Source organism: Sciurus carolinensis, chromosome 8 (assembly GCF_902686445.1).
Source record: "Sciurus carolinensis chromosome 8, mSciCar1.2, whole genome shotgun sequence".
NCBI lineage: Eukaryota > Metazoa > Chordata > Mammalia > Rodentia > Sciuridae > Sciurus > Sciurus carolinensis.
In genome coordinates, this window is record NC_062220.1 from 116720702 (window position 1) to 116747933 (window position 27232).

Consider the following 27232-nt stretch of genomic DNA (forward strand, 5'->3'; position numbering starts at 1 on the left):
TGTTATACAGAACACAGCAAAACACTCAAAAAAAAAAAAAAAATGGAGTAACCATCGTTACTGCATGCATCTGAAGTTTTGTGAGTAAATGGAGAGGCCTGTAAATTGACTTCTCTCCAGCTTTCTCTCCCACTATTTTCTATCCACTCCAGCAAAGCCTCAGGGATTCACTTAGTGTCTCAGGCATATGACACATATTTAACACCCAAAGTGTCTTTTTTTGGTGAAACTGGGAATGGAACCTAGGGCCTTATGCATGGTAGGTTAGCACCGTACTACAAAGCCTCAAGCTCAGCTTCTGTTTTAATTATTTTGATGGGTCTCTTCTCACAAATGAGATACAGGTTTATGTACCTATCCATCATAGTACAGTTGGCCCTCTGTATCACTGGGTTCCACATCCTTGGATCCAACAACCTTAGACTGAAAGTATTTGGGAATTTTTTTTTTTTTTTTTTGGTACTGAATAGTTTGTACAGATCTTTTTTCTCTTGTCCTTATTCCCTAACCAATATACAATAACAACTATTTATATAGCATTATCATTGTATTAGGTGTTATAAATAATCAAATGATTTATGTATGTCGGGAAGAATGCGTAGGTTACAGGCAAATACCATGCATTGTGTGGAAGAGACTTGAACGTCTGTGGATTTTGGTATCCTTGGGCATTCTAGAATCCCATGAGCTGACTGTATTGACTGTACTTAATGGAACAGTACTTAGTAGTTCCTGACCAGCCTCTGGCAGTCCTGAGCTCTCAGCAGTCCTTGTGTATCTGTTTCCGCGACTATTGCAGGAGATCAAGTCTGGTCTGTTGTCAGACTGCGGGATCTCATCAAGGTCCTTCTTACAGTTCATATTTGCCTCCTAGGTACCTTATGAGGGGTCCTGTCACGTGCACCTGCTCCTTTGATTTCATTGACTTACTCAATTTACATTGACTGAAGTATATGCCAGAAGGTATAGTGCAAGGGGCTAGATAGAGACTGGAGGTCTAGTAACTGCCTTCAGGGAATTCCCAGCCTAGTGACTTGAAATATGCAGCAGATAAATACATGTCATAGCACAGAAGACCAACAATAGGAGGTGTGTGTATGTGTGTGTGTGTGTGTGTGTATACAGGGGTTGAGGAAAAAAGTGAAACCACATCATCTGTTTTTATCAAGTGATGAAATAGGCTCAAGAGATAGGCCATCCTGAATTTTCACAACTAATAAATATTAATGTTAGAATTTACATCCTGGTTCTCTTGGCCCTAAGCCTGTTGCTCTTCACCTAATACCAAGGCATGGCTTGGTGGACTTTTTGAATCTGCATGCATACATCTGCCTGTATGTCTTTTTTTTTTTTTTTGTCTTTTTTTCCCCCTTTTGATACTAGGGATTGAACCCAGGGGTGCTTAACCACTGAGCCACATCCCCAGCTCTCTGATATTTTCTTTAGAGACAAGGTCTCGTTGAGTTGCTTAGGAGCTTGCTAAGTTGCTGAGGATGGCTTTGACCTTGCAAACCTCCTGCCTCAGCCTCCTGAGCTGCTAGGATTACAGGGATGCACCACTGCACCTGACCCATATCTGACTTAGTTTGTGTTCTGTGGCTGTAACAAAATACCTGATACCAGGTAATATACAAAGAATAGAAGTTTATTTGGCTTCTGATTCTGGAGGCTGAGATGTCCAAGAACATGGCACTGGCATCTTGTGAGGGCATTCTTGCTGTATTACAACAGGATAAAGAGCATCATCACATAGCAAGACAGAGCAAGCGTGCTATCCAGAGTCTCACTTCCATATCCTACAAAGTCACCAATGCCATCAAGGGGGCCTCACCCTCATAATCTCATCTAATCCTTATCACTTCCCAAAGGTCCTACCTCCCAAATCCTACAAACATGAGTTTAGGGATTAAGTTTCCAACACATAAAATTTGGGGGGGGGGGGAATACATTCAAATCATATCAATGTTTAACCAAATCATCTATTCCCCGAGGCTGAGCTCTACACCTGGGCAGAAGGCATAGAGGGAGGTGGCAAGGTATGAGGTACAATTTGGATGGGTAGGTGGGAGAACTGGATGATGATGGAGGAGGAAGGCACTGAGTTAGACTCCAGATTCTGACTTACATAAGTGAGTGGAAAGATATACCCATCAAAAAGAGGAATACATTAGTGTCTGCATTACAGAGCTGGGCTCACCCATTCAGCAAGATCCACCTCTGACAGAACAAGTCTATGGTTAAGTAACCTAGTGTGTTGTACTCTGTTCACTAGTCCTGACTGGAGGTAGCCTCATTCCTGCACCAGGGCCTGTGAAAACAAATCTCTTAGTCAACTCACAGTCACTCTACAAGTCAGTGCCTTCTGAAGTCTTCACCTTCTGCAGTTACTGCACTGACCTGGAATGATGCCCAGTCCAGGGTTGGACTGCTGTGGTTAGGAATGAGTTTGGGGAAAGAGATGCTATAAGTGGAGCTTCATTAGCTTCTGACAGGTACAGGTATATACAGTTGGTGTGAGTCTATGACCATTATTTTACTTAATTCTCTTACACACTATACACACTCCTGGATGGGAAGCAGCAGATTCTGCTCTGATTACTCCATAGACAGTGGAGGAAAAGGATGCTCTCAGGAGCCATTCCTTCTCCAAAGACATTCATGGGGGCTGCGTGCCCCCTTTCCCAGACACTGAAGCCCTCCCACAGAAAATCTGTGCCTCCCACCTGCTCTGGGCACTTGCTGAGAGGATCTGGGTGGAGGTAGCAGCAGCAGCTGCTTCCCAGCTTTTTCTCCTGAGTAGAATAGAATACTTGTGGGAGGGCCAAAAAGAAGCTAGGGCTCCCACTAACTAGCAGAAGCAAACTGATAACCTGATGCTCAGCGCCTGACAGGACTCCTCTGCCCCAGCATATCTTCTAAGTCCTGTGTGGCCTGGATTCATGGGGCACTGATGTGTATCTTGTTTTGTTCAGGCAACTTATTCATAACATAACCAGCCAGTTATTGCAGTTGGTGCAGAAGTCTGTGAACTCATCCAGCAGTTTATCAGCAAACTTCTTGGTCCCCTGGAGCAAAAACACTTCGTCTTGGTGAGCATGGTTATGTAGGCCCAGTTGTAACTGACCTGTCCTCACAGAGCATGCTCTGGTTGGTGCAGATGGTGAAGTTCCACTACTGTGGCTGAACCAGGGAACTTAAACTTGGAGTAGGGCACCTGTAGAAACATTGTTCCTGAAAGGAAAGGGCAGGATCTGTGTGGCTGCCAGGGAGGCACCCGGAGATGGCCGAGGTGCTTCTGCCACCACAGGCTTGGTGTAGGGGAAGAGATCTCTGTGAAGAGGCTCAGATACCCCAGGACTCATGCACCTGCCACAGGGTCCCACCTGATTAACTTTTTGCCCATAGCTCTTTCCTGTAACATGGATGTCTTGAGGCTTGTTCTCAGCAGGGAAGCTAAAAGCAGAGGCAGAATATTTATCTTGTACAAATCCGATCCTAAGGGAAGGACAGAAAAGCACACTAGTTAGGTTAATCAGACTCTCTGCCTGAGATAAAGTAATCTGGAATGATCGCATTTAAAGTGACTCTGCAGACTGCTTATTTTGTCCTCTATACTCCCCAACCTTCACCCTTTCTGACATCGTGACTCTCCTGCTGTCCCATGCCCCACTGCCTTTCATCTCCTTGGTCCACCATGTCACTTCAGTGAATGAAAGCCCTCCTACCTGCTGTATTCTTCATCCGGCCAACTCCCTCTCCTGCCACACCCCCCAGATCCTCAAGCAGCCCTCCCTACTGTGCATTCTCCCCCAGTCACCTCAGGCCTTCCCTCAGTCTCTGGCTGGAATATATCCCAAATGCTAATGGCTGCAGCATCCACCCACATACATTCCTCATCTTAATTTACCTTAACTACACCTCTCTCCCTTTCCCCACTGTTCTCAGGCTAACATGTAGAAGTTTTTCAACAAAGGCCTTGGACCAAAATGAAATGAAGTACCTTAATTGAAATCCTTTCTTGAAAACTGAGGAAGAACAACCTGGGGATCTTGGTTTTTGCCGTGTTCTGGAAATGGGCAAGAGGAGCCATTATTCATCTATGACTTGTTCTGTTCCCCTTCTCATCTATAGCTTGTACTATTCCTGGTTCTTCTATTTCCATAAAGCACATTTATTATAGCCCTACCTGCTAAGAGCTGTAAAAAGGACGTGCTAACAGATGTGGCTCCTGCCCTCTAAGTCTGAGGAGTTTATGTAATGAAGGCAGTGATGTAGTCAGAGCTAAAGGAGGTAAACGGCCTGTCTCCTATCCTGGGCTGAGTTTCCCAGGAGGGGGTGTGTTGTAGCCTCTATCCAAGCTGCTGGCATTACTCTGATATTCCATAAGAATTCACCAAAGAATACATGAAGTCGAATGTGCAAATTAAACGGATAGGCAAACGTGCACTGCAAACCTCATCTACAGGCAGCTTCCATCATGTATAGGAATCATCTGGATTTTGTCCCTGCTTTCTCTACTTCCCAGTCAAGCCTACTGATTGATTTACTCAGCATGGATCAGCTTCACAAGAGTAATCTTCCCTTATTTCTTTTTTAGATTACCAGGAACATATTTTATTAAAAAAAAAAAAAAAAAACAAAAAAACAAAAACAAGAACAATTTAATCACATTTCTGTCTTCTCCCTTTCTGCTTAAGAATGCAAGGCAGGAATGCAATTGCAGTGAAGGTCAGGGGTTCCTGCCCAGAGAAGGGGCTGTACTAATCTCACCCAACTACCCAGATGAAGGAAAAGAGCTGGGAATCACAGTAGAAGGGACCCAGGAAAGAAGGACACTTCTACTTTGTCTGCAGTGGACCTGTGTATGAGGGGTTTATGTAACAAAGTCAGTGATGGAGGCAGTCTACATCCTCAGACCTTTGGATGGGCTAATGAATCATTTTAGAGCCATATTCCCACTAAGAGTTCCACTCCGTGCAAAACTGGCAAGGCAAAACTGGCAAGAAGAACAGCTACTCTGGGCAAGGCACTGTGCTAAGCACTGTAGAATGAAACATAAATGAGCGAAAAGCATACCTTTGCCCTCCAGGGGCCTCAAGTCAGTGTAACAGATTAACAGAATGTTCAGGAGCAATGGAAGGAGGAATTCAGAGGGGAGGAACCTGGGACTCCCTGGTGAGGGAAGAATCTGACAGGTGTCGAGAAAACAGGGGCTCAGGTTACAGGGTGGAAGGTGACACCCAGCAGAGTGGTACAGTGATACAAGGAACTCGGAAGACACACAGGAAATCGGAGATGGGACAATGAAGATGAAGAGTAAAGGGCAACCATTTAGAAAAAATATGATCACAATCAGGGCTGAGGGAGAGCCAGAAGACAGTACTGTGAAGGAAAAAAATAAACAAATAAAGCAGATTTGGCACATAGAGGTCACATCTCAAGAGATATCCATTCAGTGAAGTGCAATGACTGCCTGATGAGGCACAAGGCAAGCAGTGTCAAGCTGCCTGCAGACTCATCAATGAGCTGGGGTCTTCCCAATGATTAATGTCCTCTGCCAACTCACAGTCGAGCCCAACAATTTTCTTCCGGAAGTGAAAATGAAGGCCTGGCAGTTCCAGGACTTGCCATGGAACTTCCACAGCTCAACCATATGCTGGTAGAAGGGAGGATGGGTCAGGCCTGTCTCCTTCCCAATTCAAGACCCTTTTCCATTGACCACTGTACTCCTTCCTCTCTGCCCCAAACCTCTACCCCCTCTTATGGGAAGGAGGCTGTGATCCCACAGCCTTTTCTAAGCACCTGAGCTAGGTCTAGGCCTTAGAATAAGGTCTTAAGCATGACAGAGCCAAGATTTAGACTGAGGCTGAGGCTTAAGAGTCTGGATTTCAGTATGTGGCTGTGTGAGTATGGGGTGTGTATGGGGTACAGGTGATAACAGTTGAAGATGCCTGAATAAGATGATATGACATTGATGAAGGTATAGCAAGAAGGCTACTGAAGCAAGAATAGGAGGCTGTGTTTTCACCATGGTTAACATGAAGTAGCAATTGGATGCCGACTTGGTGAAACCTGGAGACAGTGTGGTTTGCTGGAACTGGCAGGGTAGTACTTGTCTCAGAAACCAAGGCAAGGAGTCCTGTTGGAGATAAGCAGCTAATTTGTCATTGGTGGAAGAGATCCCTTTCCCCAGGAAAAAAACCAACTGGATTGCACTTTGGTATAACTGCTGTCCAATAAACAATGATTCCTTCCTACTATTCTTGCTAACAAACCTGAGTGCAATGACTTCCTGAAAAAAAAGGAGCATTTTGATCCCAATATTTCTGGTTCTAAGCCTGAAAGGAAAAAAGATTCAGTGCTGGGTTGTGATCACACGGGTTGTAATTCTGCCTGCCTCTGAGCTTCTGCACCCCTCACTACTCTTGGCAAGTCTTACTCATTTAGCCTATATTCTCCTTTCCCACACTACCTACTTGGAGAAAGATCAGCCTCCATCCCAAGGTCAAAGAAAGGACAGTTTTGTGTTCACCATCCCTTCCCCTAAGCTATAGCAGGGTCTAGAAATGAGATGAATCGTCAGGAGCCAGTGTGAGCTGCCAGAACTCAGTATAAGACTAATTGTAATGACATTCTATGCCAAAAGCCGAAAGGAGCATCTTATAGTACAAAATAGGCAAATCTTAAATTCAAGTTAGCTTCTTCTAAGGAATAACAACAACAACAACTATGCATGTTTTTATATTATCAATCTTGCATTTTCCTATGGGGAAAAATTTTATAAGTGTCACTTCAGGGATAGGGAATTGAAAGATGTAAACATAAAAATGAATTTTTGACAAGTAAATTTTTTGGGGGAGGGAACAGAGCATGTTGGTCCCCTCCCTAACACTCATTGCATTGTCCTGTCTTGCTCCTTCTGTAGGACGGCTGCTGTGGACCAAGGGCTGAGTGAGGTGGGAGGGCTGAACAAGCTGTCACATAGCAACAGGCAGTGGAGCCAGGGCTGCTCTTGGGGTGGAGGTGCTGTGGGCTGGAGTGGCTATTGCACAGACATCCCAGAGACTAGGGTTTCCTGTGGTAGCTTTTTTACTCTCCATATTTGGAACTTCTAAGATAGATTTGAGGATTCTGGACAAGTAAAGGAAAAAAAAAAAAAAAAAGGAAAAAGAAGAAGTGTTTTGGATTTAATAGAAAAGCACACACATACAGAACACAAGCCTGTCAGATTTTTAAGGTTCTGAATTCACTATTACAGGAAACAGAACAAGAAGAGGTACGGAAGCAAGAAAATTGATTTTTAGATTTGAGTCTTTATTCCTTTAAACTAGGACTCTTTTTTTTTTCCCCCCACAGTGGTAACCATGGCAACCAACAGAGGATTCTGGTGTTGAAGACTGGGTTACAACTGGTAGGGAAAACCATCAAGTCGCACAAAATGTCCTCTATTGCCAGGCCTGTGAACAATTCTTTGCTGTTACAGTGAGGGTGGAAGGCTCTGGGGTCTACAGAGGGAAGATTCCTTGTCCCCTAACATATTATAACACTATAAGGAGCTGCCTGGCTTAAAATTGTTTGACAGGAACACAATCATCCTGCATTTTAAGACTATATAAATGGTTTTCTCCCAGCCATGCTGTGAAGCTAAATGAGAATTTGTGTATGAAGGAGACTCTGTAGACTCTATGTATCTCAGAATCTGGCAGGGAGAGGGGTCTGTGGGGCTCACACCTTATACGAAAATGTATTCCAAATTGTAAACAAAGAATCTGCAGATGGGCCTTTGGAAGTAAAGTTGTTTGCTCCTATAGGGCAGCCTATCTTATGAAAAGTGCAGGAATACTTGACTTGGAATCTGTTCCACCTGGCAAGACCTCTTCATCCTCTGAGCTGCTTGTCTGCATGACAAAGCCTTATATAGGCACAGGAAGAAAGCATCTCCCTTACATCCAAAGTTACTTATTTCACATTTATAATCTTTGAGGGCTTCTGATGTATTATCATCAACTCTTGCTTTTCATTCTGAAAAATAACATCTGTGTTCATTGGAGGATTTTTAGGAGCTATAAATATGCTCACCTACAATGAATGTATGGATATAAAGAGCGATGTGCCGTGTCAAGTAGAGCTCCTCCTGTGATCTGTCCTAAACATGGTGGCCTAGGGCTGAGTGACAGGTTGGGATGGGTCCTATGTGCTCCCTTTCTGATTGACAACCCTGTTCCAGAGGGAATGACTCTGAACTGGGTCCTGCTGTCTTCTGAGCCTCCTCCCTGCTCTACTTTGTTTTCCTTGAAATGCAGGACTTGAGCCACATGCAGGGTTCCAGGAGCTGACACATCACAGTTTTGCACAATAAGACACTATTTCCTGTTTTTTTTTTTTTTTTTTTAAATGCCCCCATTTTTGGTCTTTTTGTACAGAACAGCATATACAAGCCTTCTATGAGGTTTAAATCCTTGCAGCTCAGACTAGATAGGCTGGAGCACATGAAAGGAGGATGTGGGAAGATAGCAGTGCTGCCAGAGTTACAGTGCATGACACCCTCTCTCACCCATGGCTCCAGGTCTTAAGATGACCTTCCTGAGTTAGCAAGGCAGCTCTAGCCAATCCCATTGTAGGAACAGGGAATTTGAGGCTCAGAAATATTAAGTGCTTTTTTCCAAGGTTACCTATCAACCAAGGGAAGAACTAAGGTGGGAATTTAGATGTCTTTGGGTCCTTGTACTAAGGCACTCCCTTTTCACTAGCCTGTGTTGATTAGATATCCAGAAAGATGTCCTCGAGGGCAGGTATCTTACTGAGACAGACCCTCCAGAGGGAAGTAGCTCTTAGTATCTAACAGTCTTGCTGCCCTCCTTGAGCAAGTATCTGATACAGAGGGGGATAAAGAACAGGGCTAGAAGAGGATCATCATATAAGTAGAAAAGGATACTCCAAAATTGGGACCAACAAAAAAGTCACAGGAGGTGGCTTTCGATGTCAACCTTTGACCTAGTGGAAAGTACAGAAACAGTGTCATCTCTAAATTCTTTCAGACAAAAGGAATACTTTGCAAGGAGTGAACCCTCAAGAGCAGTGGCACACATCGTAATTGGCATGTTCACTGGCTCTAAACAGGCCCTGGACAGGAAAAAGTGCAGTTTTACTTCCCGATGAATACTTGAAAACTGAGGCGAGCACAAGCTCCTCCTCATAGCCTGTATTTCTGCAACTTCAGTGTTTCTTGTGCAAAGAAAGTACTGGAGATAAGCTGAAACCCTTCATATTCTGTGGGATGTTAGAGCAACATCACAGCATACAGATTAAATTCTTCCAATTTTGTCTTGGATCAGGAATTTAATAAGCTGAAAGCACCAAATAAGAAAACAACCCACTCAGATTTGCTGAGAATAACATGATATAGAGTAGAAGATGATTGGTGGCCTTTGGCCAAAAGTGACTGGCACTGACATGCAGAATGAGAGCTACTTCCTAGGAAACTTCCCAAAGTCATCTGTCTGAAGACCAGGCACAAGAGTTTAATGGTCCCTAAACACAAACTCCCCATCAATATCATTTTTCTATAGAAGAGTGTCAGTTTTCCAGTTTTTGAGATACTTTTTTTTTTTTAACCATAAAGCTGATGTATACTTTATTGTATTGGTGCATTATTATTGTATATAATAGTCGAATTTATTATACCATATTTGTACATGTGCATAACATAAAAACTGATGTATTCTTAAAAAAGAAAAGAAAAAGCGGGGGCTGTGGGTATAGGTTAGTAGTAGAGTGCTTGCCTAGCATCCCAGAGAACCTGGGTTCAATCCACAATACTGCCAAAAATAAATAAATAAATACATAAATAAAAATTTTAAAAAAGTGATAGATATGGATGTGGTTCTGGGATACAGATGAGATCTATGTCAAATGATTTATTTTTTATTTATTTATTTATTTTTCATACAGGGTCTGGGTATGTTGCTGCTCAGGCTGGTCTCAAACATGGACACTCAAGTGATCCTCCCATCTCAGACTCCAAGTAGCTCACAACTACAGGTCAAACACTATTTTAAAAAGATATAATCCAGGCACAGTAGTTCATGACTGCAGACCCAGATATGATGCAGAAGGATTACTTGAGCCCAGGATTTGGAACTTTAGCCTGGGCAATATAGTGAGATCTATAAAAAAAAAAAAAAAAACCAAACCAAACCAATCCAAACCACTGCAACAACAACAAAAAAGCAGTGTGACTTAAATATGATTATGTAAATAACTGAAGTGAATTACTTTTAGATTTTTTCCCCTCAGAAACACTCATAATATCAAACACACAACCATAACAACAAAACCAAGATCTTTGATTTAGTCAAATAATTCCTAAGACAGTAAAAAAGTTTTTTTTTTTAATTTTAGGAAATATTTATCTTTATAAAACCTGATGCATAATAAATGTGGACATTGTATTAAAATGATAATTTACCTATATTAGAGTTTAAAAACCTTAAGGAAATAATGATAACATAGACTAGAAAGGATCAGGGCTATAGCTGAGGGGTAGAACAACTTGCCTAGAATGCACCAGGCCCTGGGTTCAATCCCCAGTCTGGCTAGGAATAAAACCAGCTTTATTTATGAAATCAGATGGCTTTTTAGAGTAGTTAGACTATTCTTTATGATACTATAAAGGTAGATGTATATCATACGTTTGTCCAAACCCACAGAATATACAATACCAAAAATGAACCCTAATGTAAACCATGGACTTTGGGTGATAATAATTTGTCAACGTAGGCTCATGACTGTAAGGAATGTCACTCTGGCGGGGGGATGCTGATATTGGGGGAGCCTGGCTGTGGGGAAGGAGGCTATCAGGGAAGATATGGAAATTTTCTGCTCAAATTTTCTGTGAGCCTAAAATTCATCTTAAAAAATGAGCAATTATAGAACAAATGGTAAGCCAGAATTGGCCAGTTAAGCTGTATTTTGCCTCTACTTAATGCAATAGATTCCCTTCATTTATAGGGAGGAAACAGCAGTCCAAGAGGAGTGATCCCTTGGTCAAAATTGTGGAGTCAGAAACTCAGTCATCTGAGCCCCAGTCTTCAGATTTCAGTTATCCACAAGAGAACACAGGGAGAAAGGTGAGGAAAAAAGTCTTGCTTTTTCAGTTTTGACCAGAAAGACATTAGTTCTAATATCTTTTCTCAGTAAGTAAAATATTAAGAAGTTTTCAACCACATGTCACCGAAGGATTCTGGCTCAATACCAAACTTGCTCATCCTATCTGGGATCCCTGCTCAGAAATTCTGCTCAACCCAAGATAGCGATATTTTAAAGATGAGTTAGAAAATCAACTTCCTGATCAGAATAAAGGCTTGAAATAGGTTCAGAAGTTAAAAAAAGGTCAGGACTCTGCTCTGCCTGCCTGGACACTGTCATATCCAGGGTTTATATAAATTAAGGTCTGCTCTCATTGTCCCCCATCCTCATGAGTTCAATGGTTTCTCTCATCTGAAATAGTCATCTTAGACCTGGGTTCTGCAGGTAGAAGCATGGAATGGCATTATCTCTGACAAGGGTAAAATGGCTCTTGAGTCAGCAGTTTTAATGAGCTGCTGTTGGGAGACAGAGGTGTGTCAGCTAAGGCACTGAATAGCACCTAGTCAAACCAATATTCAGCTGCCAGGTGTATCACTTATCATTCTCTCAAAAGGAGAACGTATAAAATGGGGAAAGATCTGGATCTGGAGTTGGAAGCCATAAATCCTGCCATTTACTTGCACGTGTTTCTGAGAATGTAGCTCTGGTTTAGTTCTTTGTCTCCAAACTGAGGCGTGGCAGCTTGGTTGCTTCCCACAGCAGGGGTGAGGACCAAGTGAAACATGGCAGTGAAGGGATTACAGATGTCCTTTCTTGATTTCTCCTCTAGCAACCTCGCTTCTATTTCCTCTCCTCTCCCCCTGCTCCTAGTTTAAGCCAGGAGCTTGCCAATATTCAAGGTGAGGCCTGTGCATGACTCCATGAACACTTCTATTATGCTTAAGACACTTGGAACTTTTACTTGGCTACTCTGATCCTACAAAGCTCAAAAAAGCTAACCTCTGTCTCTGCTTCATGTTCCTGATTCATGACACTGACAGAATTAGTCCTGTATTTCACAGTTCGAATCACAGAAATCTTTGCTCTCTAGTCTTGAACACTGTATTCTTCTGCAGGTAAAAAGCGCCAATCAAAAATGAGGGTATTCCATAAACATCAGCAGTGATTGTGTTCCTGTCAGTGAGCCTCTTTCATCTGGCATGTTAAGTTCAGCACAGGCCAGTCTAGAGAAGCCCAAGGGAGTAAACTGTTCAGCCAAGTGGTTATTTGTTTAAGACATCACTGGTTTCATACTTCAGAGGTCCGATCTAACAGCACAGATGCTTCCAGTAGGCTTACAGCGTTGACAAAGGTATGAGCCCACCTGAGATGCAGCTTTCAGTGAAGTCATTCCTTGAGTTCCATGGAAAACAACTTATTCATCTTAGGGACATAGAGATATGTGGAGTCCAATAAATATATTCAAATTCAGGGGAAGGGCAGACTAAGCATCCTTCACCCAGGTAAGAACTAGGGTACTATTAATGACCCAGGGAAGGGATCAGTGTCACTGGCAGAGAATGAACACAATCCCAGGAAGGAGACAGAAATTCTGCACAACAACTAGAACTGCCAGAGAATGAAGTGAGTGATCTTAGGAGTGAGTGCCATGTCAAGGGGTTTTCAAAGAGGAGCTTGCTTCTATTAACTGGGAGTGCTGAGGAAAAGGTGCAAGTGTTAGGGTTTGGATAAAGGTACTCTATCACCTCTCCTGACCCTGATATGCAGCATGACATCAAGAAAAGAATGAGAAGTTTAGGCATGTGGCTTCTTCTTCCAGAGTCAGATGACCCTGAAGCTTCTTAGGTCAGCAACATAGGGTCATAGTGATGGGGAAGTGGGAGCTACCACAGGTGAAGCTGGAGAGGACCAAGTGCCAACATCAGGGGTTTCAAAACAACTTTCCACTACTAAAAGCCAATTGAGAATAAGAAATATTTTAAAAGGAGCATATGAAATATAAACACAAAGACAAAAAATGAGCAGGTCACATAGGATACATAGGCTGTTTTCCTATCATGAATAATGTTAGTTTTTTTTCAGCCTGAGATGAAAAACCCAAACATTGAAGATTTAAAGATAATAGATTAGGCTGGGATATAGTTCAGTGGGAGAGCACTTGTCTAGCATGTGTGAGCTTTTGAGTTTCAATTTAAAAACACAATAAATAAACACAATAGATCTTTCTCACTTAAGTAAATGACAAAGTAAACTCTATATTCTAACCTGGAAAAAGACTGAGGAGAAACATCCCAAACCTAACACAAATGTCTGAGAGCTGTCATTGGACAGAATTAGCTGTAATAAGGTCACTTCAGATTTAAAAGGAAAAGAAACTCACTTCCTGTGGGAGGGGTGATGGATAAGGAGGCTGATGGAATAAAACTCCTCTGTAACAACCATGGGAGCTGTTGAAAAGCTAATTAAAGGATGCTTCCCCAGAAAACATACACACGTGCAAAATTCTACCTAGTTTCATATTCATTGAACCCCTAAAGCCCATACAGATCCCAGTGACAATACCTGTCCAGTCAACTAACTGCTGTGGATATAAATCCCTTTTTCCTTCCTACTTTCTCTTGGTTTTGAATACTTTTTTGACTTATTTTTTCTATAGTCTGTCATTCTCTAAGCAATAAGAACCAAAGCTCATCTGAGATGATCTGAATCTCATCTTGAACAGAAGACTGTGGCAGCCAGGAGAGGATTTTTCCAGCCTATAGAAGGAGAGGACTTTGGAAAGGAGGATGTTTGAACAGACATTGTCAAGAGAGCCTCCAGAAGCTAAAAGATGCAAAGGTGACAATATTGGAAGCATTTCCTAGAAGCAGTAACTCTAACCAAGGAGCAAGTGCTGCAAAACAGGTTGGGACCATGCACACACCTCCTTATCTGTTCACAGGGGAAGGACCATGCATACAACTAGGGAATAGGCAGCTTGTCTGTCCCCAGGCTGGTAGTGTCTTCTACAGAATGGGTGATGGAACTATTATTATTTTTATGAAAATTTGAGAATTAATTGCTTACTCTCAGATGGTTTGCTGACTCCAAACCTAACAATCCAAATGCAATTTTCCCCAATTCTGCCAAAATACATTTGTTCATATTTTTTCATATAGTCAACAAATATTGATGGAAACTATGCATCAAGTACTATTCTAGGAGTGGGGACAGCCAGAGAATAAACAAAGTTCATCGCAGAGTATAAGTCCTTGTGGAATTAGAAACACACAAGCTGTACAAACATACAGTGTCCAGAGTTGATAAGACCAAAGCAAAGAGGGTGGGTATAAGGGATCCCAGAGAGTACAGGGAGGGGTCAGAGAAGGTCTCACATATGACCTTGAAGGGAGGGAGGGAGCCCTGAGGACATCTGGGGGAATGGTATCTCAGGTAGAAGAAAGAAGGTAGAAGCAGAAATGTGCTTGGTGTGTTGGCCCACGTGCGTAGAAGCCAGTGTGAACAGTAAAGTGCATGGAAGGTCCACAGGAGATGGGGCAGAGTGAGTAGCCTATATTAGGTAGAGCCCGAGGACTGCTAAAACTGGCTTGTATTCCAAAGAAAATGGGAGCCACAAGAGGATGCTGCCCAGAAGAGGCATGCGATCCCATTTACAATGAAGGGGTCTCCCTGGGTCCTGCGTGGAGAGTAGATTATGGGGAATGAGAAGGTTAGGAGATGACTGTAGTATTGCATGCAGGAGATGATGGTAACTCTAGTAAAACACCAAAGGCTTGAACTGCTCAATTCTGGGTCTATAGTGAAGGCAGATAAAAGTAAGTCGGAACTTGACGATGGAATGGATGCAGGGTGGAAGAAAAAGAAGAAATAAAGGTGACTGAGTTTCCTGGCCTAAGTAACCAGAAAGAGAAGGGAACGTTAAGGGAGAAGATGTATGGGGATAGGGCAGTAGAGCAGAGCTTTGAACACTGTACATCCACTCATCTAACTGACAGTCAAGGAGAAAGGTGTCTCAAACTGAATGGCATGGACTGGGATAGAGATGGGAATTTAGGAGCGGTCAGCCTCTGGGTAATCAAAGACACTGGACTGGACAAGTTATATATTGGACAAGATATATTAGGATATAGAAGTGAAGGCCTAGAGAAGGCTTTACCAGCCTGTAGGAGGCACCCTGCCTGCTGCAGTGTTGAAAGATCAGGTTACTAAAGAGAAATCAGCAAAGGAGATGTACAAAAAAGAACTGAGAGGGAGTACTGACTGTCTTCAAAGCCAGGCTGGGAAACCATATAAAGGAGGAATCAAGTGTTATCAGACAAATGCTGCTGACAGGGCGGAAGAACTAGGACTAAGGATTTGCCACTAGACTAAGCAATGTGGGGCTGCCTGGTAAGCTCGGGAAGGACTATTCTAGACGAGGGGATAGAGGGAAACCTAATTCGAGCTTCCTTCCCATTTTTGTTTTGTCTTCCTTGGCTTTGGTCAACAGGACAGAGTCTCCCTGTTGTAGAGAGACAGGAATGCTTAATGGGGATGCTTTACTAAAGATGGGCTTTGACTTTTGTCTTCCTGCAGCTAGATACCTTATGGTTAAAGCTAAGGATTCAGGGCCAAGAAGTCCTGTGAATAAACTCCAGTTCTAGCACTTAGTAGATGGAGAACCTTGGGCAAGTAACTTCACCTTCCTAAGGCTCGGTTCCCTAAACTCTAAACAAAGACCCTAATATCTATCATAGAACTGGGATGAAGATGAAATAAGATCATTTTCTGCTTGGTACAGTGCCTGATATATATATATATATATATATATATATATCTATATATATATCTATATATATATCTATATATATATATATCTCTTCTAGAAATCATGGCACTGGTGCTGTTATTACTACTGCCCCACGTCAGGCAAGGCTCAAGCAACCACAAATGCCATCACAGAAACACAAGGGGAGCCCATGGGCCAGGATGGATCAGAGAATAATGCTTCCTTCTACAACCCCAGCTCTGACTCTACTTCTAAGCTCTGAAAACACCCCCATATTATATGTTGTCCTGACACCTCCTTAGGGAAGTTACTGATGAGTTTCAAAGCTCTCAGGTGTTTTTAGCTCTCTATCATGCCTCCTCCATGGAATCCTTCAATTACCCTAGGGCAGTGATTCTCAACTGGGGGCAATTCTGCAACCCCCACGCAACAGTGAGGCAATGTGAGGAGACATTCTGTCACAGTGGGTGGCTGCTATTGGCACACAGTGGGCAGAATCCAGGGATGTTGCTAAATATCCCATAGCACAGCCCGCTACCCTATCCACAATAAAGAATTATCCACGGCTGTGGGTATAGCATTTGCCTAGTATGTATGAGGTCCTGGGTTCTATCCTCAGCACAATAAAGAAAGAAAAGAAAAGAAAAAAAATTATTTGGTCCAAATTGTTTGTAGTATCAAAGTTGAGAAATCCTACTTTAAGGCCTATACGCCCTGCAAGAGAAGATTCATACAGGAATAGTTCATTTTATCACTTTCAAGAAAAGGACATTTTCCAAATAAGTGATAATTATCTCCCATCTTAAAAGGACCAAAACATAACAGGTATATTTTGAAAAACATTTTGCCAACATGGATTAGAACTCCTGCTGCCATCATGTGCCCTTAATTTTCTATCTATAATCTGGGGTATTACTGACTGACCTGTAACCAAACTTGTAGGAACTCAATAAATAGGCTCTTGCTGGTTGAGGGCCTCTTATTTTATTAGGTTCTTCAGAAACCTTTTTGCTTCCTTCAGCTCTTAGGTAAATACAATGTCACCATACATGGTCCAATATTTATTTACAGTGACTCACTGTGTCTTTGTTTCAGAAAGTAACCTTGAAGACAGTGGGAAGTTGAATTTTCAATTCTCTTTGGTATATATCCAAAAACAACTAGCTTTCTGGCTTAACTCTTGCTTTTCTGAGAAGATTAGAATTCTTAACTTTTAAACACACAGAAAAAAATGGCTTTAAAACTTGGCTACTAAAAATCAGCTTGATTTAATGGGAAAATGGCATAAAAAATGGTTTCTTAGATGTTTCCCATATATAATCCAGTGCTATGAACAAATGATTAACACTGTACTTACTAAGTTCTTGCACTTGCTCTATTTGCATTATATTTTCCTAACTCCATTTTATTGTTGGACTATTGGTTTTGCTTTCCACTGACATCAGGTTTCCTCCCCTTAACTTGTTGCTTCTAATAGACCTTTCCAGGGTATAAAACACACCAGCCTGTTGCTTGCTATTCCTGGTGCTCACAGGCCTTTGGTCTCAAGTCCTGGGGGTACTTTAACATAGTTTAGGTTGCTGAAGTGAGTTCTCCAGGATAAAGCCCTCTTTGATCCCAAATGATTTCTAAGAGGTAGAGAATTAGAAACACAACCAACAGAGAAGGGTAAGCCATGCCTGCCTGAGTGAAAGGAGGAGAAGTTACTTTTCTCAGGGTTCGGCACTGTCCTTTAGTCCTTTGCTTTTCAAACAGAACATGGGCAAGGATGGGTGTAGCTGTGAGGTGAAGTCAGAGCCACACCCAGATCTGAGCAAATCCAAAGCTATGGAAATTGTGATGGTTATTAACATTTCCATTCTAGCAGCCAGATAAGAAATTCAATAGCTGGGCCTTTATAAGCAAACAAAGCAGATCAAGGCATTTCACTGGAGGTTGATCTTTATGGCTGCTTTCTTCCTTCTAGAGGTTTCCAGGATCACTCCAACCTAATCTAGAGGTAAGTCCTATGGTGCTTTACCCAGAGCATGTATTTTCTTAACAACTCACTGGGCTCGTTATCCAGAGTAGAAGTCTCCATTACCTATCAAAGTTCACTATTTCCTTTTTATAAAGCAGGTATTCACCCCTATCTTAAGAGCTGCAGGAACCAGGAAAAGGGGGAGAGAATTCCAACTGACCTATTTCCTTGTGGTAAGTACATCTGGGGAGGAAGGCATCCAATGTCTGCAATGGATGACCTTTCAGGTTCCTTCTTCTACTGAGATCCTTGGATGCTAGAGTTCAAGGGAAGGTCTTCAGCAGGAAGTAAATCTGCAGTGAGCACCAGCTTATACCTCCTGTATCATAAGGGTCACATTTTCTGTTCCCTTCTATAATTGCAAATTTGGCACCATGCTGTGATTTGAGAGGTGCTAAATACATCTGTTGGCTGGGAAAACAATGAAGTCGGACCCACTTAGTAGAAGAGAACACAAGAGTCCAAAGTGCCAAAAGACACAGTGGCAGGTATGGGAGATATAAAAGGTCTAATACTGGTTCATGCGGTATCATTCCCTTGGTTGGATGCTCCCTTTTCCCAAGCACCTCCTAATACAATACCCACATCCAGCTGGATCAAGCAATTACCTAAAAGTGTGACTACCTGGCTCCATGTTCCAAAACTGTGGCTAAAGGAGCTATGCCTGCCTGTGTAGGAGGCTGGCCAGCTGAGCAGCCAGGGCAGGAGGAAGGTAGGAATCTTGGAGTGCAAGAGCTCTTCTACTACAAAGACCACCTCAAACCACTTGTGCTGGAAGATGGCAAAGTCATCCACGCCTGCAGTGTGCCAGATAGCAGTGGGTTGCTGCATGGCCACTAGGAAAAGCAGAGGGAAGAGAAGGATCCCTCAGCAGATGCAGATTTCTCACTGATGCATGCTACAACATGGATGAACTTTGGAAACATGTTAAGTAAAAGAAGCCAGACAAAAAAGGCCTCGTACCACATGACTCCATACATATAAAATGTCAAGAATAGGCACATTTTTAGACAGAAAGCCTATTAGTGGTTGCCCAGGGTATGGGAGGAGGAGGTTTCCTGGAAGTGACTGCTAAAGGAGACAGAATTTCCTTTCCTTTTGTGGGGGATGAAAATAAGTCTGGAACTAGACAGAGGTGGTTGTTGTGCATGTACTAAATGTACCAAATGCCCCTTAAAATGCCTAATTTCATGTAATATGAACTTTACTTCAATTTGAAAAATAGTTTATTCAATTTGAAACCCATGACTTCAGAGACTATAATGATAACCTCCCCCACCCCCACTTCAATTCAAAGGTAAAATAGGTATTTACTGGTCAAACTTAGAATTTAAGAGAAAAAGTGTTGACAACTCCAACAGAGAACATGGGGAATATAGCCTTTGAATCACCTCTTTAAAAGCCCCCTGTTCCTGCTGATGGTTAAGAATCATAGCCCCTGGGACAGGAGTCCCCTGTATTTCTCCTTTGCTAGAAAAGCAATAAAGCTTCTTTTTCCTTTTTCTCAAAACTGTGTCCTCATTATTGGATTGGCACTGGGGATAAGGACTGAGCTTTTGGCAATAAATTTGGCACCCCAAGTAGGACCTGAGATCAGTACCTGCTCCAGCTTTCTTGGGTAGGCCTAGCTCTCCAAGGAACCCCACTTCCATGCTGAGGATGCAAGATGGTTGAACTTGTTGAGAGCCAACTGCAGGAAAGTTAGGAGACAGGTGAGTTTGCCTCGGGTCCAACCACAGGAGCTTTTTCCTGTGAGTAAAGGGAGGGACTAAGGGACTATCCCAGCAGCTGCTGAAGTTCCTTTGGCTTTGGGGAATTCCTGCCTTCTCTCCCTGAAAAGTGCATCATGGTCCACTCCGAGAAAAAGGAAAGTGAACTCAGTAAAGTTGTGACACTCTTGGCCATCTGTTAAGTCCTCCACTCTGCATGCTGAGACCCTTGATTCCACACATCTTGTTCCTCTTCGTGGGAACATCTGGTCCCTCTTTCTGGAGACATCTGTGGCACCACTGGTATAGGAGTCAAGGTTAAGTGGGCCTCAAGAACCAAGGAATATTTACTTCCTTCTGGTCTGTTCTAGGTTCTCATCTGTAGGTTTTGGGTTTGAAAATTCCTTCTGGTTGTGTCTGTGTATTTGTTTTGTTTGTATCTGTTACTGCCCCTTTTAAGACATGGCCAATACTGCATTGATTCTCAAGATAGTCTCTTGGGAAAGATCTTGCCTGGTCAATTTAAAGGTTCCTGTCTGTCAGTCATGGTTTTGGGTCTCCTCTCTGGTTGCCTGTCTCTGTGTTTCTTTTCTGCAATCTTGCAATTGGAGTTGGTCTGTCAGAGGTAAGCGGAAGAAATTTGTACATGCAGGTTTGTCTGTTTTAAAGTTTCCCATCTGTCAGCCCTGGTTTTGGTGATCCTTTCTTGTCTTTTTGTATCTGTTACTGGCCCTTTATGATATGGACCATGCTGTGTTAATCTTACTGGTAGTCTCTTGAGCAGAGAGATCTTGGCTTAATGGGCCACCTATGGGTATAAGCCTGTCCAAGAGAAAGATGGTTTACTGTAACACAATCTGCCCTTTGAATGGTTTTTCTGGATTATTATATAGTCTTGATGTTGAAGCTGACCTATCAGGGGTACAGTATATGAAAGAGACTCTGTATGTATAGGCGTTTATGCAATTGCATGAAAGGGGTTTGAACAGTCAGGAACTAAGTTGAAGATGCCAAAAGGCACTGTCTCTGATGTGCAAGGATAGCAGGACACCAGAAGAAAGGGTTAAAAAAGATTTATATCTTTTAAACCCAGTGCTGGCACTCCCAGCACTGCTTCTCAGCCTGGTCCCAGGTAGCCATAGATCATCTCACTAAGAGTCAAGGACACCAGCCCTAAGCTGGAAAAAAAAAAGCTCCCAGAAAAGCTGCCTTGGCTGTAGAAAGATGGCCAAAGGCAGGGCTTCTCTCCTGCCTTTCATCCCCTTTGCTCATGGGGGGTGGATGTTGCTGGCCACAAAGAATGTGGCAGAAAGTTCCAGAACTGTCCGTTTATGACCTGGGGACAGGAATAGTCTCCCCTTTTAAGATCTGACAGGACACCCCATTTGTCATGGCATATTCATCACTGGGGCAAAGCAATTCTTGCTATAACAGTATCTTATCAAACTAAATCCTGGAGAGACTGGAAGAATAAGCAACTATACCCAGAAAAGAAACAAAGGCTAACTCATGTTCTGTTGGCAGCCTCTGCAAAGGGATCTTCAAGGAAGCCTAAAGAAAAGGATGAAAAGGGCCTCCTCCACTGAATATCAATATGACTAGTGTAAGAAAAAGGTCCAAAAGAGCTTCTGGGTACAATTTACAGTGGGGAACTCACTTAAATTGATGGCATTGTGATAATAATAAGGGAGAGAGGTCAGGCTCAAACATATCCTGTGCTCCAATCCCTTGAATGAAACCTGAGAGAAAAAAGATTATGGCATACTTTTTTTTTTATACACCAGATTATCTGATCCCTCTCCTATGACGAAATTTGTTGTGTAAATTAAATGCACAGATAACAGTCATAAGGATTGTTTCAGAATACGAATTTAAGAAATTTAAGAGTCTGAAACCAGAAAAGATAAAAAAAGTTATAGGTAAGAAAATATATTTTAGCATAGAAAATGAGAAGGTGAAAAGGATATTTCTGGATGAGAAAGTATTTTGTTTGATAAAATAATATTCTTGTGCTAAAGTCCAAGATAAAAGAGGACAAAATTAAGGATGTAAATAAGCTACGAATGGATAAGTAAGTTGTAGAAGGTTTGTGAAACATAAATCTCAAAAAGTGTGTTTGTGATTAAATTGGTTATAATTAGCACAAATATTCTAATATGAAGCAAAGTCTGAAACACTGATCTGCTCTTATCTATCAAGACAATTCCCTTGTATCTGTAAGGTTTTATTACTTAGGGAAACTAAGACTTAAAGGAACTAGGGTTTGTACCTGTTTTAGAGTCTTAAATGATTACTTTGTAACTGGTTAGAAAAAGAACTATTATTTTAGGTTATAACAATACAGTTGACTTGATTATGTATACATCTGAGAACTATATCTGAGTCTTGTCTAAATGTTATGTAAAAGTTTGTAAAATAAAAGTTTATCTAGGCTTACTGGCAAGGTAACCAATAAGTGCTTTCTTTTATATATATATTGTATCTGACATAGAAAGACCATACTGTCATTGGAAGACTTGTCTTATATCTGTTTGCTTTGATTAAGTCAATTATGACCATTAACACTGTTTCCTAAATGTATGAAAGACTTAAGGCTATCCTTTGATTTTTGGTTAGTACTGCTAACCCATGCAGACCTGTGATTATTGTTATCATACACTATGGATTCTAAATTGTACTTTAAAAGTTAAGCTGAGTTAAATGTAAAGCTTAGGAGAAAGCACTTTACCAAGTTGGTGTTCTCCAAATTAAAATTATCTATAGCCATAGTCTCCTTCAGATTTATATAGAAGTAACAAATTTGGTTGGTATTTCTTCATATCATTTGATGTTTTATAGCTGGATAAAAGTAACCTGTTGTTAGTAAGTCGTATAGGGCTGGGTTGTGGCTCAGTGGCAGAATGCTTGCTTAGCATGTGCGAGGCACTGGGTTTGATTCTCAGCACCCACATACAAATAAATGAATAAAATAAAGGTTCACTGCCAACTAAAAAATGTTTTTAAAAAAGTTTTATATATATATATATATATATGTTTTATATATACAATTTTGTGTTACTCTTTACACTGGAATAGGAATTTAAATGCATTTTGGAAGGTAATAAGGAGAGTCTGGTCTGTTTAAATTTAAAGGTGACATTGTAAAACAGGAAGCATTTTGACATTTTTTCTGAAAAAAAGAAAGTTAAAAACTTCATGTTCACACAGACAAGATTAAAAAAAAAAAAAAAAGGAACCTCTCTATGTAAAAAGGCCTAACATATAGAAGGATGAAATTTGAAAAGCCTCAAGAGAAAAACATTAGGTCACTTTTAAAGGCAAGTCTATCAGAGTTACTTCTAATTTCTCAGCACAAACACTGAAAGCCAGGATTGCTTGGAATGATATATTTGTTCTAAATCCTGAAAGAAAATCATTGTCAACTATGATTGTTATATCCAGCAAAGATATTTTTCAAAATCAAAAGGGAAATAAAACCTTCCAAGATAAGCAGAAACTAAAAGAATTCATGATTAATAAACCAGCACTACAGAACTTACCTAAAGAAATACTCCACACAGAAGAAGTAAAAAATAAACCCAAGAGCAAAATGAACAAATCTAAATGGAAGAGTAGCTAAGCAAATGAGAAACAGGACCACATTAAACATTATAAATAAATCGAAATGTCAGGACTCTATAATAATACTAAAAGTAAATGATCTCAACTCTAATCAAAAGACTCAGGTTAGCAGAATGGATTAAAAAACAAGACCCAACTAAGTATTGTTTGCAAGAGACATACCTTACAGGCAAAGATAGTCACAGCCTGAAAGTGAGATGATGGAAATTGATATACTATGTGAGTAGAACCTGAAAACAAGCAGGAGTAGCTACTCATATATCTGAAAAAGTAAACTTCAAATCAAAATTAATCAAAAGAGACCAAGAAGGTTACTTCACACTGGTAAAGGAACAAAAAGATAAAATAATAATAAATATTTATGCCCTGAACATGGTGCAACTAATTATATAAAAGAGACACAACTCATATTGAAGTCTCGGACCCTACTCCAATAGTACTGGGTGATTTCAATATATGTCTCTTACCATTATCAGGTCATCCAGACATCAACTCAGTAAAGATTCATTGAATGTAAAAAATATTATAAATTAAAGGGACTTTAACACACATCTATAGACTATATCATCCCAATAAGAGTTGAATACATTTTCTTCTCAATAGTTTATGGAACCTTCTCCAAAACAGGTGATATTTTTGGCCACAAAGCAACTCTTAGCAAATATAAAAAAAAATGATATAATTCCTTATCAGATCATAATGGAATGAAATTAGAAATCAACACAATAAAACCCTACAGAAACTATATAAAAACATGGTGATAGAATAATACACTTTTGAATGATGAATGGGTGATAGAAGAAGCCAAGGGAGAAATGAAAAATTCTTAGACTGAAATGAGAATAGTGATACAATGTAACATAATCACTGGGATGAAGGTAGTTCTAAGAGGAAAGGTTATAGCCTTTCCTACATGAGATGTCTACAAGAGAAAATCAGAAATATCCCAAATAAACAACTAATTATGTAGCTCAATGCCTTTAAAAAAAAGAATAAGCCAATTCCAATATTAGTAGAAGGAAATAATTATGATCAGAACCAAAAATCAGTGAGATTTTGAGAATAAAAATACAAATGATCAATAAAACATAGTATTGTTTCTTTAAAAAAATCAAAGGAGACTGATAAGTTCATAGCCAAACTTAAAAAAAAAAAAAAAAGAGAAGACTCAAATTAATAAAATTAGAGATGAAAAAGGAGAAAGTGACACCACAGACAGCACAGAAATCCAGCACATCATTAAGAAATTTTGAATGAAATATATCTACATCTATGTCTATATCTATACCTATATCTATAGCTACATATTTGGGGGTAGATACAGGAAGTGAACTCAGGGGCACCTGACCACTGAGCCACATCCCCAAGTCATATTTTGTATTTTATTTAGAGACAGGATCTCACTGAGTTGCTTAGTGCCTTGCTTTTGCTGAGGCTTACCTTGAACTTGTGATCTTCCTGCTTTAGCCTCCTGAGGTGCTGGGATTATAGGTGTGCACCACTGCACCTGGTGACAATTTACATTTTGAAAATTTATACTCCAGTAAATTGGAAAAGTTAGAAAAATTGGATACGTTTCTAGATACATATGGTATTCCAAAATTAAATCAAGAGGACATAGATAATCTGAACACATCAAAAGCTGTAATGAGATAGAGGTAGTAACAAAAAGTTTTTCAACAATGAAAATACCAAATGAATTCTCAGTTGAATTTGATCAGACTTTTAAAGAACTAATGCCAATATTCTTCAAATTATTCTATGAAATAGGATGGGATGGAACACTTCTAAATTCATTCTATGAAGTCAGTATTACACTCATCCCAAAATCAGATAAAGACACATCAAGGAAAGAAAACTACAATCAATATCCCTGATGAACTCAGACACAAAAATACTTAATATTAGCAAGCTGTGTTCAACCACATATTAAGAAGATTGTACATCATGACCAAGTTGGTTTTATTCTAGAGATGCAAGGATGGTTTAATATATTCAAGTCCATTAATATAATTCATCATATGAACAGAATTAAAGACAAAAATCACTTAGTCATCTTAATAGATGACTAGAAGGCCTTTAGCAAAATTCAGCATCCATTCATGATAAAAATATTGAAGAAACTAGGGATAGAAGGAACCTATGTCAATTTCATAAAGGCTACATATGAAAAACCTGAAGCTAGTCTCATAGTAAATGGAGAAGAACTGAAAGCATTTCCCTTAAAATCTGGAACAAAACAAAGATTTCCACTCTTACCACTCCTATTTAATAGAGTGCTAGAAAGTCTACCTAGAGAAATTAGGCAAGAGAAAGAAATAAAAGGGATAAAAATAGGAAAGGAAAAAGTCAAATTAGCACTGTTTGCAGATGACATGATCTTATACCTAGATCTAAAAAACTCCATCAAAAGACTGCTAGAGCTAATAAACAAATTTGGCAAAATAGCAGGTTACAAAATCAACATACAAAAATCAATAGCTTTCCTATATACCAACAATGAACCTGCTGATAAAGAAATCAGGAAAACATCTGCATTCATGTTATCTTCGAAGAAAATAAAATACCTAGGAACAAATCCAGTCAAGGAGGTGATAGACCTCTACAATGAAAACTATAGAACATTGAAGAAAGAAATTGAAGAAGGTCTCAGAAGATGGAAAGACCTCCCAGGTTCATGGATAGGCATAATTATTATTGATAAAATGCCCATACTACCAAAGGCAATATCTAGATTGAAGGCAATTCCTGTCAAAATGCCAATGACACTCTTCACAGAACCAGAAGAAAAAAAAAAGTACTAAAATTCATTTATAAGAAGAAAAAACCCAGAATAGCCAAAGCAATTCTAAGCCAAAAAAACAATGCTGGAGGCATCACAATACCTGACTTCAAATCATACTACAGAGCTATAGTAACAAAAACTCCATGGTACCGGCATAAAAACACACACAGAGACCAATGGTACAGAATAGAAGACATATAGATAAATCCACACATCTATATTCATCTGATCCTTGATAAAGGGTAGAAAAAAAATACACTGAAGAAAAGACAGCACTTTTAACAAAGGGTACTGGGACAACTGGTTATCCATATACAGAAGGATGAAACTAGACCCTTATCTCTTACTTTGTACAAAGGTCAACTCAAAATGGATCAAAGCCCTAGGAATTAGACAAGAAAGTATGCAATTCCCAGAATAAAACATAGGACCAATACTCCAGCAAATAGGCACAGACAACAAATTTCTCAATAGGACACTAAAGCTCAAGAAATAATATCAAGAGTTAATAAATGGAATGGCATCAAATTAAAAAGCTTCTATACTGTAAGAAAAACAATTAGGAATGCAAAGAGACAACCTACAGAATGGGAGAAAAATCTTTGGAAGCTACTCTTCTGACTGAGGATTAATAACTAGAATATATAAAAAACTCAAAAAAACTTTACCCCAAAAAACCAAACAACCATATTAATAAATGGGCAAATGAACTAAACAGACACTTTTCAAAAGAAGAAATACAAATGGCCAACAAATACATGAAAGAAAGTACAACATCATTAGAAGTTAGGAAAATGTATATCAAAACTATACTGAGATTTCATCTCACAGAACGGCAGTCATCAAGAATGCAAATAATGCTATAAAGGATGCAGAGAAAAAGGAACACTTTTACACTGCTAGGGACTGTAAATTATTACAATCACTATGAAATCAGCATGGAACTTTCTCCAAAGACTAGGCATGGACCACCATATGACATAGCTATACTACTCCTTGGTATTTATCCTGAAGAATTGATGTCAGGCTGGAGTTGTGGTTCAGTGGTAGAGCAATTGCCTAGCATGTGTGAGGTACTGGGTTCGATTCTCAGCACCACATATAAATAAATGAATTAAACATCTGCCAACATCTTAAAAAAAACCCACAAAACAACAACAAAAAACCTTAAAAAAATTGTCATCATACTATAATGATAATGTGTATACCCAAATTTATAGCTGCATAATTCACAACAGCCA

General features: G+C 40.3%; 1 long non-coding RNA gene across 5 annotated transcripts in view; it reads right to left on the reverse strand.

Annotated features, from left to right (window-relative positions):
• Positions 1-1473: 1473 nt before the first annotated feature.
• Positions 1474-27232, reverse strand: part of LOC124991971 (uncharacterized) — a 94948-nt gene continuing 69189 nt past the window's right edge. For 4 of the 5 annotated variants that reach the window (XR_007110001.1, XR_007110002.1, XR_007109999.1 and 1 more), the window contains 2 exons: positions 4001-4066; positions 1474-3495 (listed from right to left, as the gene is read on the reverse strand). This is a non-coding gene — a long non-coding RNA (uncharacterized LOC124991971). The remainder of the gene's footprint in view (positions 3496-4000; positions 4067-27232) is intronic. The other variant, XR_007110003.1, reaches the window with a different exon arrangement.